Source organism: Falco biarmicus, chromosome 12, assembly GCF_023638135.1.
Source record: "Falco biarmicus isolate bFalBia1 chromosome 12, bFalBia1.pri, whole genome shotgun sequence".
NCBI lineage: Eukaryota > Metazoa > Chordata > Aves > Falconiformes > Falconidae > Falco > Falco biarmicus.
In genome coordinates, this window is record NC_079299.1 from 16,202,235 (window position 1) to 16,218,342 (window position 16,108).

General features: G+C 36.4%; 1 protein-coding gene across 4 annotated transcripts in view; it reads right to left on the minus strand.

Annotated features, from left to right (window-relative positions):
* Window positions 1-16,108, minus strand: part of SRBD1 (S1 RNA binding domain 1) — a 128,462-nt gene that overhangs the window by 22,673 nt on the left and 89,681 nt on the right. The gene's annotated exons all lie outside the window — the stretch shown is intronic.

The following is a 16,108-nucleotide window of genomic DNA, read 5'->3' on the forward strand; positions in this document are numbered from 1 at the left end:
CATGAACACATAGATAAAGAAAAGGTGAATGGGCAGATGTGACAGAACAGGATAAGCATAAGACAGCATGGCTAAAACAATCCCCAACCTACCAATACCTCACAGAAGTAAGACACACTCAGTTAGTGAATGACGTTCAGTGGCAAACTTAAGGAAAACTTTCCAGACTGCAGATCTGCCTCCCAAGATGTAGCTACTGACCATTACAGCTTCCTTTTGCAGTAACAAAGGAATTTCCACATCCCTCTTTACATTGATACAAAGCACAGAGAAGGATTACGAATTTAGTTTCTAAAAGTAGTTTATTAAAAACCTTATTATCCCAATATCATTGTCTAGGCTTCCTACTGCTAACAGGTTACACTTCAGATAGGTTTAAAGTGAAGTGCCTTTTCCAGTCTTCCAGCAATTTCACTCATCTTCTCAAATATCAGAGGTTAGATGGTATTATATACTTCTATGTACTATTTATATGCACTGGGGTGGTATCAGATTATTCGCACTAGAAGCACCCATACTCCATGCTACTCACTCGCTACAACAGATCTGTAAAGACAGGAATCCCTCTTAACTGTTGCATTAAGCACATCAGAATAAACCCTGCACAAATAGTGCTCAAGTCCAATATGCAAGGCTACTTTCAAAGCGTGCTTATGCAGAATTCTATGCTGCACAGCCCCAGCCCCTAACGATCCCTCCACACGCCAACATGGCAGATTGCTGCTTCAGCTGATCCCCTGCAAATCCTGCGAAATAAAACATTTTCATATTAACATTAACTCTGAATATACACCCCTATGCATGAGTGTGTACCTGCTAAAACTGTTCAGTATTGTCTTCTCTGTTTAATCAGAGTAACTTATTTATTAACAGTCTTTATTCGTGGAACAAATACCACAACTGCCTCCACCACTCCCCTTACAAAACCAGGAGAAACTAGCTCCGTCAGCCAGCTGAACCATTTGAATCAGGAGCTTACTCGAAATCAAGCAGAATTGCCCCAACAGCTATGCTTAACAGATAGGAGCATGTCCTTTGGTTCAATTTTCAAACATGATCTTGAATTTACCACCCAAATAAATTACCAAGGTTTTATTACAAGGATACTCAGAAATGACTACCATTGAAATATTCTCTGCTGGAACAGTATATTTGGAGCAGAAGACTTCATTTTGTATTATGATCTCTGAGCAATAAAAAGGATCGATACCCCCAGCTTATGGAAACTGAGGCCAGCAGAGATAAGGGACAAACTGCAGGATGTCCAGTGCAAATCTGCAAAGTTTCTTTTATCATCACTCTACAGAAAACAAAGCCACCTTGCTTCACAGATAGCATTAGGAAGTACTTAGACATCTGTTTGGTTTGAGTTTTTCGTGGGGTGGACTAGAAAATTAACCTGCCTGTAGAAATAACAGGCACTGTAACTGTGTTTTAGTATTTGTTTTCTAAGGAATTCTCAAGTGAGCCAGGCAACAAGACACATAAAGTTAAGTTACTTTATTGAAACTGCTGTAGTAAATCATTGTAGTTGATCAGTAAATGAAATTCAACGATTACATTTTTCTAATATTTTTATAAAGAGTATCCCAAATGCAACTTACGTTCATGAACCTGGAGAAAAATCAGAGGCCGCTATATTTTGATTTCTGATCATGACTACCATTCAAATTAGACTGTGGCAATTTTGTTAAAATCACCAAAAAAAGATTATATTGCATATTTCAAAACCACCATTCTGCAAACCCATACTAAAAAGCCAAAATAACTTAAGTTCATATACTTGCATTAAACTCAGCATAGAATGTTTAACACTATAGTGTTTAAGAACACTTGTCTATTATGCACATTATAGTTTTGTCCTATTATTATATCCCAATACTTCAGATATTTTTTTTTTTAATATGGTATGAAGCAGAGAGCAGGACTGCTGTGTCACCCAGTTTCAAGAGCTACAAACACTCACAGAAAATAATTAACATTACTAAGAATGTATTTGTTCCTTGAAAGGGTGCGACTACAACTGTAACAACTCCATTTTCCAGTTTCAAAAACCTGCTGATGTACACAAAAGGAAAGCAGTATTCTAAATAGCCTCTCTTATTATTTCTAGCAGTATACAAGTACAGACACTGTAAAAATAAATTTGTCATCAGCATGACTAATTTATCAAGTCAGAGAACCACTGTTCACATGAAGCCTGGAGGCTGTACTTAGTCTGTATGAGCATAGATGGTGGACCAGTACACTGACTTTGCCTGATCAAACACACTATACTAGTGCTAGACCCTAATTGGAAGCTTTTACACAGAAGTAAATTACAACTCTAAGCTCTTTACCTTCGACAGCTTGAAAAAAACCCCACACATACTAAAACAATACACATAACTATAATGCATTTGGTAACCTTTTCCTGGTCCCCTATAAAATCTTAATTTCAGAAAATACGGTATTATTGCATGCCTCTGAAAGAGAAATTCAGACAGCTTAAAATTCTACTGCAACACACAGCAATTTTTAAATACTATTTTACATTTACAAATAGTAGACATCGACCCAACTTGCCTGTGCATTGTTATTACTTCACCAAACCCAAGAGCCAAGCAAGGCACCTTTCAATGCAGTTGAACAAGAATTATTTGTACCCTGCAGAGCCTATGAACATGGTGCAGACATGACCTAATGATGCTGGTCACAACACAGTGGGGAGGGGAGTTCTCAATTCTGGGCAGCAACATGCAGGTTCTTGACCCAGGCTCAGCATTACGGTATTATAACAAGATCAATATTCATCCTAAATAAGACCTGAGCTGCACATCAGACAATCTATTTTGATTTTTGATCAAATTATACCTCACTTGTTCTTTGAATCCAAAATTCAACCTTCAATGAAGTAAAAGCAATTTATTTTTTTCTGTCTTTAAGTAAGTCCTGAGACACTTCTAACACCTCATAAACCATTATTTTGTTGGTACCTGCCATTAGCTTCTGTATCCATGAATTTTAATATTAGCATGTGAGACTAGAGAACATGCCTCCTGAAAAACTACTTTTCTTTAAACAGTGGTATAACTGTGCAAACTGAATGACATTTACTGAGTGAGAAATTAGGTGAGACAACACATCCCAAGCAAAGCTTTATTTTACACAGATTCAATCCATGGAAATGTCTTTTAAAATTTGAAAAAGGAAAAAACCTTCCTCTACTATTGCTGTGGCCTACATACAATGAGCTGCATTTCAAATGCTTATGAAACCACAAAAGAGAAATGCACTCAGGACGAGCCCTTAAGTATGGCAGGATTGATATAACACAAACAGTGTAACGAGAAGTACCTTTTCATGTGTAGAATTAGAAAAAAAATATAAAAAATGCACCTTACTTTTCAGGTGGAAAAGTTGGAAAGTTCAGGTGGGGGGGGTCAATCTCTAGTGTCCTCTGGAAAATCCCTTTCAGTTAGATTCTAAGAAAACAAGCTTATGCCTCTGATGTTTGATAAAAGGACCTAACTTCAAGAACTTCTTTTGAAGATTGTTTGTGGTTTCTCCAAATGTTATATTGTTATAGAATATATTGTTATCCTATGTACTTAGCTCTGACTCATTTCTTGTTTTCAAAATTCCAAATTCTGTTTATTTTAACAGCATACTACTATTACTGAAATAGCCCAAGAGAGGCAAATGGATTTATATTTTCCAAGAAAATGATAAAACAAAAACAAAGTCTGTCAGCTCTGACATTAAAAAAAAAACAAAACAAAAATGCATACTTTATCATGTAAAAGCTTCAAGCTACTTGCAAGTTGCTGGAATTCATGTTATATTTACTTGTTCTTGTGTCGTAACAGAAGGAATAGTACTGCTAAACTTGTTAAACAAATTCAATCCCATTACTAATATGTCTGATTTCTAAACCTAACTTCTTGGCGTGAGCAAGCTAGCAGCAAGTGACATATATCAAAAATCACCCTCCCCTTTCCAGAGCAGGTAGCAGCAATCTCCGAAACATATTGTTATGTGGCTAAGGGGGAACAATGTGAACTGCAATTATAAACAACCACATAATTCCTCGATATTTCAGTGGGACATTTTCTTTTGCCAATAACTAGCAAAAGTGATTGTCCAAACTTCTATAGAAAGCCTTACATTTCAATTTCAGACCCAACCTGCATTCTGGGGCTGTTAAAGCTCCACAAATATAGGGGATACCCTGCAATACTACAGAAAGATAAAGAGGGGACCTTATCAGGAGTGGAGTTTCCTAAATCACATGGCTGAAAGGCAACAACTTCAGTTGGGGATTTTCCTGAAAAGTGCTAAAGGATAAGAGGGGGAAAAATAACAACAACAACAGATTACACTGACAGAGGGAGAAAGAATAGTACATCTTTAGAGGGACAAGGCAGAAGTCACAAAGCCCAGGTGAGCCTGGTTATCTGTGGGAATTCTGTTTAGTCTGAAGTCAGTGACCATCTATCACCCTGCAGCTGATGGGTGAAGAACAGCAGCTCCTGGGTGTAGAGTTCCCACTGGCCTCACCTGGAGCAAAGGGAGCCCCCCAGAGATGTGAGTAGCTTGGTAAAAATCTATATAAATACTTGCATGTCTTCCAGCTCCACTAAAGACATGTTGGAGTTCCTCTCACCCTAATAAAGAATGTGGTACTTGCAATATTATTAAAAACTACAACAAAAATGCAAATTAATTTAAGGGTATTTTCTAGAAAGGAAAAATGTATCAGTTGCTATGCATTTGATTGTATCCTAGATGTTTAATATAAGCAACTTCTCATGCTCCCTAGCTTTCTCAATTAGTATCCAAACACACTTAGCTACTGCTGTACCAGGTGACTCATGCTAGCTCTGCACTGAGAACGTATTTAATACAATGACACACCCATTCCCTCATTAGAAAAAAACATGTATGCCAAACAAGGACATTCAGCAGTTTTTTAATCCCACACCAACAAAATTAGACATGATACAATTAAGAAGGGAAAAAATATTAATGTAACACCACCTCTTGAAACATTTGCTGGGAAAAACTTTTAGGTAATTTGACTTACCTCAACCCCTCCATTCACACATTCCCCTCACCGCTCCCCCCCCCCCCTTTTTTTTTTTTAAATAGATAACTTCAAACTGAATATGCTTAAAGAACACTTTCAAATCCTGCTGTTTCATTTTCTCCCTCTCTTCTGGCTCCTCCTTTGCTTTCAGGGGGCACTCCTTCCCACTTGATCCCCAAGCTCTTCCACTGCACAACTAAAGGCAAAAATAAGCTAGGAATGAAACAGAAAACAAGACAGTGCCCTGCAGAAGACACAGCCAAAATCAAATAAAGGAAGCTTATTTTCTCTGCTTACTAAAAAGCATGCACTTCAGTTTGATTGACATATGACAACTCAAAAAGTTATCCAGGGTAGTGTTTATTGAATGACCCATGGAAGACTGCAAGCTAACAGAAAACCAGGGAACATTAAAAAACAGAATGTTCAGTATCAGCGTTTAGGGATTCAAGAGGCAGAGCACAGAAGCATCCATTGTGTCATTCACATCTTTGATAATTGAAACCATTTTCAGCACCACTCATTACATGTAACAGCAAGTTATGTTTAAAGCAGAAGCATAAATAATTGACAAAAAAATCTCTATGATGCAGTAAGTTTGTGCCTTCTAAAAATCTGTTCTGCACTAAGCTTAACAAAATTTGGATTATAATGTATATTTAGTACTTCCCTTATTACATATATAGCACAAGCAAAATATTTGCACATTGGAGTTTGAAAAATTGACAGGACCGAATAACAAATCAGCTGCACTAACTTGTCAGCACTAAAAAAATTAAGTTCTTCAATGACAATTTTTACAAGTGAAAGAGAACACCAACATTTCTTTCATTCTCAAAACCAAGGAACATTTCAGAACCACCATCACTATTGACAGCATATGACTTACTACTAAAGCGATTAGCATAATATAAAAAGTGAGAAATGAACTAGTAGAATGGCATAAACAAGTATAATGCATGCACTACCTTGTACATGGAAATAGCAATTGAGTAGTCTTGCAATATACATATTTTTAAAAATAAATAAGATCTCAGCAGGTAGGAGGGGAAAAAGCACAAATCAAAGAGCACTTATTTCCCCAGTATCCCTGACACGACACTGTGATTTGTGGCCTCATAACATAACCCTTACTTTTAGTCAAGGTCTGGAAATTCCTTCAAAAGGCCTCTTCAAAACATTAGAAAAAAAATACAATGTTTAAATTATTTGTAAACTTATAAAATAATATAAAATTTTGTAGTGCAACAAAATAATAATAAATGCTTGGAACAAAGCTTTCTTAGGTATTCCCTAGTGGAAGACTTGTAAATAATCACTGCATCACTATTATCAACTCGCAAAGTTTACAAACTACTTACAAAGTCAGAGCTTCTAACGATTGCATATATGAATATATTAATTGCGAATGTGTAATCTGATTACAGATTATGGCATCATTCATTTTAAAGATTGACCTCTATTTCCCTTGCAAAATCTGATTTTTTTATAAAGGATCAAAAGCTTAACCAAAACAACTTTTAGGCAAGCTTGGGAAATCATAAAAAAAATAACATTAGAAAAAGTATTTGGAAATTCAGCATCCAATAGTTTAGAAACTCCTAAAGTATCTTTACGAATTCTGATTATAAAAGCATTTAGTCCAAAAAGCAACAGTACTGCCTCAGGTTTGGTTTTGCTAAAGTTTCTAAGGGAGGGGCAATAGAGTTCTGTATTTGTACAAACATTTACAGCTGCAAGCTGACATACCATCAAGCAAAAAGAGAATGAAAACCACCTCTGATTTTGCAGCACTTATGTCTGCCCGCCGCTGTTTGCAGAAGCATACCCTTACTTTCCAACCTGAAGAGCAACACGGAATCATCAAGGCCTGCTCCACTGAAATCCCTGGCTGATGTCCCACTATGGTAATTATGGACAGAAGTTCAATAGAAGTTTTATTTATGTTTGAGGTACTAGATGGATCAATCAAATGATTAGATAAGCCTATTCAATTTGTGCCTGCTTTGGAAAATTATTACTTATACTACGACCCCCCAGAATTATTAAATAAATAAAAAAAATTATTGGATGTTCCTTTCTATATAAATTTGTATTTTAAGAGCACCAAAAGACAATAGTTGTTCTAAATCACTTAGATTAAGGCATCAAGCATTCAACATTTCCTCACACAAGGCAGAAGTTGCTCTGATCAGAAATCAGACAACTGAGACACCTTAGATCAGCTATGGCCAAGCTTCACCTTCTGGAACACACAAAGCTTGGTAAGAAAGCTCAGGTACAAGTGTTGTAGAGGTCTACAGCACATGGCTGGCTAGGCTGATGCAAGGAGCAGAGGTAGTCCAAATAACAGTGAGATAAGGAAGACAGCTACGCCTGGCAAGTCATCATCACTAACTCTGTCCCAAGAAGGACAGATGTTCTACAGAAGAAAGACACATGGACAGCTAATGCCATTCCCAGCCTGCAACCTCATCTCAGTGAGATGTAACTGAGGATGCAGGTCTCAGCCACACAGCGATTTGGTGTGTACCACCTGAGCTTCAGATAAAATTCCTACATCCAAAGGCAAGCCTGCAAATACACACTTCTAAGTTTATTCAGCTGGAGTAAAGACCTATCACAATTTACTGATTAGCCACTTCAATATCGAGCATATGCTCATCTCACCTAAAAAGAGAATCTAGTAGGAGATGGGAACTTTTCATTAACTATGGTAGATAGTTCAGTAGACTTCAAATCGTAATTAGCTTGTCATATGATGATTGTAAAAACTAAGAAAAGTTCAAGGAAGACAATATGAAGCTGCATTAGAGGAAAAGTTTCAGAAAACCACTCTCTTTTTTACTCTTTACAAAACACAGGCAGTCAAGAATGTGAAGAGGAAAATGCAGCCTTAAAAAGTAATAGCATTGGTGATTTTGTGCTGCATGGAATGCTCTCCCATCACAAAGCCAGAACAATTTCCTCTTAAAATTGTTAGCTTAGCTTATTTAAAACAAAAACAAAAACCCTAAACTGCCCACATGATAAGCTTTTTTTTTTTTTTTTTTTTTTTTTTTCTCTAAAAAGCTTGTGATGTGCAGGTTAAAGAAGTTATACAAAGATGTTTTAATTGCAACATTCTGCTCTGTCTTCAGGAACATTTCAGTGCCAGGCAGAAGACTCTTGCTTTCTGACTTACACAAAGATATAACACTTTCAACAGATCAGGACTAGCTGCAGTTCCAAAAGGGGGTTAGCAGCATGGCACAACAGTAAGAGATCAAAGTCTAGAAAATCCACACATTCCAGAAGTACATCCTCCAAAACTATGGAGTCTCTTAATAAAACATTAAAGTACTCTTAACTTCTTCCAAACTTTCAGAAACATATAGCTGGTAGTACAGAGATACACAGTGGTGACCCTTTGGTTTTGGTGTACTTAATCTGTATATGTTGACCTGTAGGTGACAGAACTTCTGGTAGGTACAGTAACAGTGCTGGTTTTGCTAGGACATTGTGAAGTGAGAATAGCAATGACCTCCCCTGCCACAACCATACATGCACAAACATTGCAGAACCTTTAAGCTTCATGCTACTGAGATACAGGTACCTGAAAACAGTCCCAGTTTTACAAATGACATATCAAAACCACAAGAACTTAGTAATTTCTCTTAAGCCAAAGCAGTAGTAAGTGAAAAAGAAAGGACCACAATTCTTCATTTCCTGCCTGCAACCTCACAATTCTTCATTTCCTGCCTGCAACTTTAGCATCACTACTCAGAAGCAAAAAGCACACATTTTGCTTCTCCAATATTTTATGATGTTTGTGCACTGATCACTATGTTCTCTGATTGCAAGGTCTAGGGTCAGCTTACAAATGTTTTTATATCTTTGTTTTGAGTTGTCCCATGCCTCAATGGCAAACAATTAAAACATATCTCTAAATGTCCTTCACTTTAGAAGCTAATAACCACTTCTCATTAAGCAATTGTCTTGATTATCACAGCTTGAGAAAAACCCACACATTAAGCTGCCCTCTTTTATAAATTATTTTCAAGTAGCAATCAAGATTTAAATGCAAGTAGGCTACCCCCTCAGACTAACAGATTTAAAGTCTGGACAAGAAGTTGGAAAATAAAACTATTTAATAGCACAGATGTCATCAAATCATAGCAGTGGGAAAAATGTCTGCAAAAGCTGGTCCCAAGCTCTCCTGCTGCTACTTAACTGCAAGCAACATCAACTAGACCACTTTACATGCACAACCAAATAGGATGAATGGCTCAAATTGTTTCAGTAACTTTTAAGTACTTTCAGTCTTCTCCATCATTTGATTCTAGTGCCTCAGAAAAAGACATTGATACCTCATGATTCAGATTTTTCAGGAGAGCTTAATTTCTTCCCCCTCTCTTCCCACCTGCACACACTGCACCACATCACACTAAAATATGCATTTCTCAATCTGAAATTCTGTCTGCAAGTCTTAGCTACTGAACGAGTTTCCTTGGAGAGCTGCAGCACTAGAACATTTCCAATAGCTACTAATGCAGAAGCAGCACAAATTCTGCGAACAGATTGCAATGCAATAATTACATTACACAACAGCTTGAAATTTTAGCATCAAAATTCCTTTGTCACATACAAGAGCATTCTAATACAGTCCAGTTCCAGCTTGCTGTCTCTTCAGGTATCAGGAATGTAAATACACACCAGCATTTTCAGAAGATGATTGCATTTGCCCAGAATTCACTCTCATTTCCATCAGATTCAAAGGTTTCATAAAGCATTCACATCTTTAAATCATTTATATATTAATCTATTTTCTGTTTGTCTTAGTTATGTACCTCGCATTTTGTGACTGGAAGGAAAAAAGGCACAAACCCTACCCACAGAAAAAAAGCCATTGTGAAAGGCATCTCTAAAATTTAGGATGCAGACACTCAAAGACACAGAAGCCTTAGCACGCTTGTTCCCAAAGCTCTGAAAAACAAATCCCCACAAAACATTTAAGATACTCCATTTAGTCCAGACACTGGCATTTCAGAAAAGATTATGGAAGAAGCATAGCAGCTTACTAAATAGAACTGGGAAATTATATGGCACCTAGTAACAGGAACATGTTCAGATCTCAGGATGTGATAAAACAGAAAGACAGTCTAATGATGTGTACACAGAAGGAGGGAATGCTATGAAAACAGAGCATGGACATACTATTTTGCACACTCTTCAGGACAAAATCTGTACCATAACCCTTCTTACCTACACTTACAAGTGTTTTCAGCAAAATAGCTGGGTTCTTTACAGTGCTACTCAGAGTGAAGTACTTCTAACAATGGCCCTCATATAAGTAAGGAAAAGCTATGGCAAAAACAAATTTACCCAAGATATCTCTAGCATTAATTCATCATAACATACATACATAACATTCAGCAACGTGGATTTACTACACCACCGTAGAGAGAAGCAGCTGCAGAGACAGAAGGACAGCAGGCAACCCTGCCAACTTGCGCCTTCTGAGAAGGCAAGATTGAGAGCACGTTCGGGAATGCTATTTTAGAATAGCCTTAATTAACATTATAAGCAGTGTTTTGTTATAATTTAGGAATAAATGGGACCTATCACTGATATAAACCTCTTCCACTGAAGAGACAGAAATTTAGGAGGACATAAGGGAAACATTTCCTTAACTCCCCTCTTCCAGTTCATTAATATATAGTTACATCCATCAGCCAAATTAAAATAAAATGAAGGATGAGTACACAGCAGGAATGAAGGGTGGGGGAAAAACCACCAAAGGGATGGGGAAGGTTTTAGTATTTACAAAGAACATCCAGATTATCAGACCACTTACTCTTAAGTTTTGCGATGTCTAAATTTTTGCTAATCTTAAGGGAGCAAACAGGTAGGAGAATCTTTGTTCACAGCGGCATTTCTATACAAGTTGAAAAGTCACATTGAAATATGGTATCATAATTTAAAACTTAAAAGTGAATTGGGGGGGAGGGGCAGGCAGGAGGGAAGTGTTACAAGGCTGCTTAATTATTCTGCCCACATAAATGAGCAGAGAAAGTCCAGGCTCACCAAAGAATTTTCATTTTGCTCTGTAATAATAATATACAATACTTACACCATTGCAAATAAGCGTAACACTTGCTCTTGTAAAACCAGTGAGTTTGAAGACCCTAAAGGTACACTTACTTGGTTGAAATGAATATTTTTCTTTAAAGTTTTATCTTGCAATCCAAGATTTCTGTGATGGCAAATCATTATAGCGTTTCAGTCCCCAATTTATTGGTAAACATTGTCTTAACAGATCCTTAAAACAAAAAGACTATACCATATGACATGACCATATACATTATTGAAAATTTGCCACAGAATGCTAAAGAAAGAATAAAGTTACCATTAAATATGCAATAAAAGAAAAAGTTACCAATTTTAATGTTTAGTCCTATTTCTGGGACAATTAGAAGAAAAATCCAACCTGTTTTACTTGGAATGGGGACAGTGTGAAGCTGCAGCACAATGGCAAGTCTCTCCTGCTCTCTGTATTCTGCTACCTACTTTTAAACGAGGAATGTTCATTTGCAATCAGTAACACATGAAAAGAATACTTTCCTATAGAAAATGACACGGAAGACAGCATTTCAAAACGGTAACCATGTTCCACTGCATCGGAGGACAGTAGCCATTTACCTGTAGCCCTCAGACTTCCAAGTGCAGTTTAAGGTCCCTGTACTGCCCTCTGCATTTTGCACAGTTTGGGTCAAACTTCACAACAGCTCAGCTTTCCTTTGAAACACTGCTGTGTTTGGTCTGTTGAAGAATGAAATCTGCTTGCCCTTAGGGCTTGATAGAGCGAAAGGGCAAAATCCTGGCTCCATTTAAAGTCAGCGGGCAGTTTGCCATTTAATTCAATTGGTCTAGTATTTCACAGTGACCTTAAGGCTATACCAAAAAGCTTGTACCTGTGTATCCTGACCGCTTGGAGGAATAGTGGTGGCGTGTATTAGTTTTTAACAGTAGCATCTGGGTGGCAATTTTTACTTCGAAAGCTCACTTGAAGCTTGTAAGCATTCATTCAAAATTACAGGACAGAAGTGTAAACTGGTTCATCAGCATAAAATTTATCTTCTGGTTGGTACTCAAAAATTCACGTTAAAATTTAGAAACTACAGAACAAGCATCTGACAAAACATTCACTTTCACTTAGTCTAGATAATTTTAAAGAAAAGGATCAAGGAAATCATATTTTCTTTCACAGCAAGAACACACATGGTTTTTAACACTAACCAAAAGAGGCTGTACCAGTGCCCTATCGCAAGTGACTTAGAAGACATTTCAGAGGCAGAATAAGCAGGACATATTTTACATTAACATCTCAGCACCCTAAACAAACTACAGTGGCATGGGGTTGGATGATTAAATCAATTTGTGTATCACCATGGGTAGGTGCAAACTACAGAGAAGGTTTTATAAAAGCAATTAGCTAGCTAAGAGAACAGTAGATCAGATACCCTATGTTATGCAGAAAATAAGGTTTTCTAATCTATCATCACCTCAATGTACAAAGACTTGACAACAACAGTATTATCCATTTCCTTATAAAACAACATTCAAACGCTCCCTCATACAAATCACATGAATTTACTCTTATGGGACTGTACAGTTAACTTGTGGAAAACCCCAGATATTTCTTGTGTTTTACTTCTCACACTCAAGTAAAACAACAGTAGACATCAGTGATGGATGCCAGGATGCTTGGATCTCTACTTTTTTCAGTTCCTTATGTAAACAGTAATCTGTTTCAAAGCTAAAAATACTCCCCTTCCTTCTCAACTAATGTATATGGGTACTTTTGTATCCTTATTTAGAAGCTTGGCAAGAAATACAGTGGGTAACTGATTTTGTATAATGTCTCTTTCCCACTTTCAACATTCCGGTGTAACACTAAAGACCAATTTGATAAAGACAAGGGCTGAATAATGGTGTTATGCACTGCTTGCTTTTTTTAATAGAAATTAACCTGGTAATCATTGCTTAGAAAATTTGTTAAAATCATAAACTTGCCCTTAACGTCCATAACATCAAAAATAAATAGTAATAAAGGCAGATAATCACTTTTATCTGAACTTGTACAGTTATTAAAAAACATTTTCCACTTATTTTCATCATGTTAAATGAAAATATATTCCATCACTCAAATTATGGAAGTGCAACCTAGCACAACCTGCTAGCCTAGGGGAGGGAGAAAAGAGGAGAATGTGAATTAACCCAATTACTGGCAGAGAAGATATCAGGATGAGTACCCACTAGGTCAGGTTTAAAAACACATCAGAAGCACCAGTGTTAAAAAAACAGAAAAGAAAAATTAAAAAAAAAGAAAAAAGCTTGCGCTCCCTGTGCTGAGTAGCACTATTAAATTCAGATGCAGGGTTGTGTTTAGGTTGGACAGGCCCCAACAGTAGAACAAAGTCAGTCTGTCTTAGTACCATAACCAAATTCTACAAGTTAACAGCTTTTCATGAAAAGCTGCCATTTCAAAATGTCAATCAAACCTGAATATAAGTGGGAACTCCTGCAGAAATAACCAGCTGCAGGTTTGAAAAACATTTTTCACTGGAAGTGGAAACACAAAAGATGTTTGAATGAGATCTCTTTTCATTCCTGTAACAGTAGACGGTCATTTTCACAACATCAAGGACAAAAACACAAGACAAAATTGCAAATAACGTCTTGAAAGAACCATTTGCAGGGGTGATGAATGATTCAAGTTACAAATGACAGAATTATTGGCAAATGGAAACTCATTAATATGAAAAAGCTTCTCTTATAAGATTGCAGTTTGTCTCCACTTTTTCTTATTGCATCTGAATGATTAGGTTGTACGTATTAATTTCAATCCATGTTTAATATTCGCTTTCTCACCTTCAAGCAGCAGCTTGCACCAAGATTATCTGACTTGCAATAAAAGTACTATGTCTTTATGGGGGTTTAGGTGTTTATTAAACAGAAGAAATAGTCTCAGTTAATCAAAAAACAGTTTCTAACAAAACAAAGTTAAAATTTATAAACTGCTCACTGAAAGAACTCAAGTTTTCTCATTCAGTTCTGTACATCCAAACATACGTCACATTTACTCAATAAACCAAGGGAAAAATATTATTTCTGCAAGTGTAGACTATAATGGAAAAGCTTACGTTTTCCTTTCTAAAGGATACAGCAGGAACAAAGCTATTTTTTCTATTCTTTGAAAAATGTGTACTATCTCTGAAAATGGGTTTGCTATTCAAATACCAGCTTCATCAACTTCTATTCAATAACTGGACTGATGTAGCAGTGATTTATTTCACAAATCTCTATATTCAGGGCTGTGAAACAAATCTAGCCAATACAGATGCTTACTGAAGAGTTATACCAGTACTGAAAAAATTGCTGCCCCAAAAGGTAACAACTGTACTGTAGCATCAACATTCACTATGCAGTTTTCTCATAATAAACAAGTAATAAAAAAAGAATAGATTGCATAGTAGATTAACACCTCAGCATGTCTCTAAGTTTACAGTATTAATGTAGACATACTGCCTTATACTTATTTATCTCCTTTCCAGCATGACTATTGCTAAGATGATCGTGCGAATGGGATACCATTAACTCTTTTGAACGACACCATCTTTTTCTTGTTACACTTTTCACCAAAGTGAAAATATGTTTATGACTTACATAAAATTCATAAATTAGAATGAGATAAAATAGCAGAGTTATATTTAATATAACTGAACATATTCAAGACTTAAAAGTTTGAAGTTATCAAAATACAGATATGATTCTTCAGCAGCCTTCGTTGAAAACTAAGATGATACCCAACATAAAACTCAAACAACTCATCACTACAGCCTCACTGTAGTGAGATATCAGTTACATCATCCAGTTTCACACCATAGCGCTGTTTTCTATAGCATACATTTCTGACATCCAAAATCTTAATATTTTATCAAGCTGCATTTCTCTACCTGCAGGCTGCAGCACACTACCAAAGTTACCTGAGATTTTTTTTACATCTAAACTTCTCTTCAGCAGAATCACAGCACAAATTGATCACTAATGATTCCAACAAGAAGACAAAAATATAGTGAGATTTTTCATCGCTAGTCCTTGTTCTTATAACTTTGTATCACCAACATTTGTTTTTAGTAAACTGGGATATATACAGCCTACTCTGAGGTTTTGGGGATGAATAATTAGCTGTATGAAGCAACAGTTGAAGTAAGATTAACTTAACCATAAAATGTTGCTACCAAACTATTTAAAAACTGAGACAGAAGACAGAAAAGAAGGAAAGAAACAAACCGTGCCAAACCTAGTGCCTTAGCAAAGTGTTTTCTGAACATTCTCAAAAGCATAAGGTTTCCTATTTACTTCAGGAAACAGCTTACAAGTCAAAATGTGCTGGAGATTTTTTCATTTTGTTTTGTTTCGAGCTGCCAATTGTTAGTCAAAATTACTATTCATTTTACAGGAGTGTTAAGAATGCAAATGGTTAACAGTAGTATAAACTATATAGTTGGTTTAAGTTTGAATGTCTAAAACTATTACACACTGCATTCATCTGCATTCCCTGTTTATGGGAATGAAATATGTAGTCATTTGAAGTCCACAATATGTATACTGTGTTTGTAATAACTGCAGATTTTACAAGCACATTATTCTTTCCATTAGGATTAAAACCTCACCGAATAGCAATTTGTGAAAGAATTCTAGCAGGGCCCTGAGCCCAGAACTCTGACCTCTGATGAGATGCTTGGCAGCAACAAACTCTAGGTCTAAGCATAACATCTGGTTTGAGTTAGACTTCCTGAAAAAATAGCCCCTGTACTGGGGAAACTGGTATTCACTCAGCTTTGTCTATACACTTTGACTGACTTCAACACTGTTGCAGGGGATAAAAAAAAAAAAAAAAAAGAAAAAAAAGAAAAAAAGGAAAAAAAAAAAGAAAAAAAGAAAAAAAGCTTTGCCAGAATGCACGTCAATCACTGTAGACTTCTTGGTGGCCTC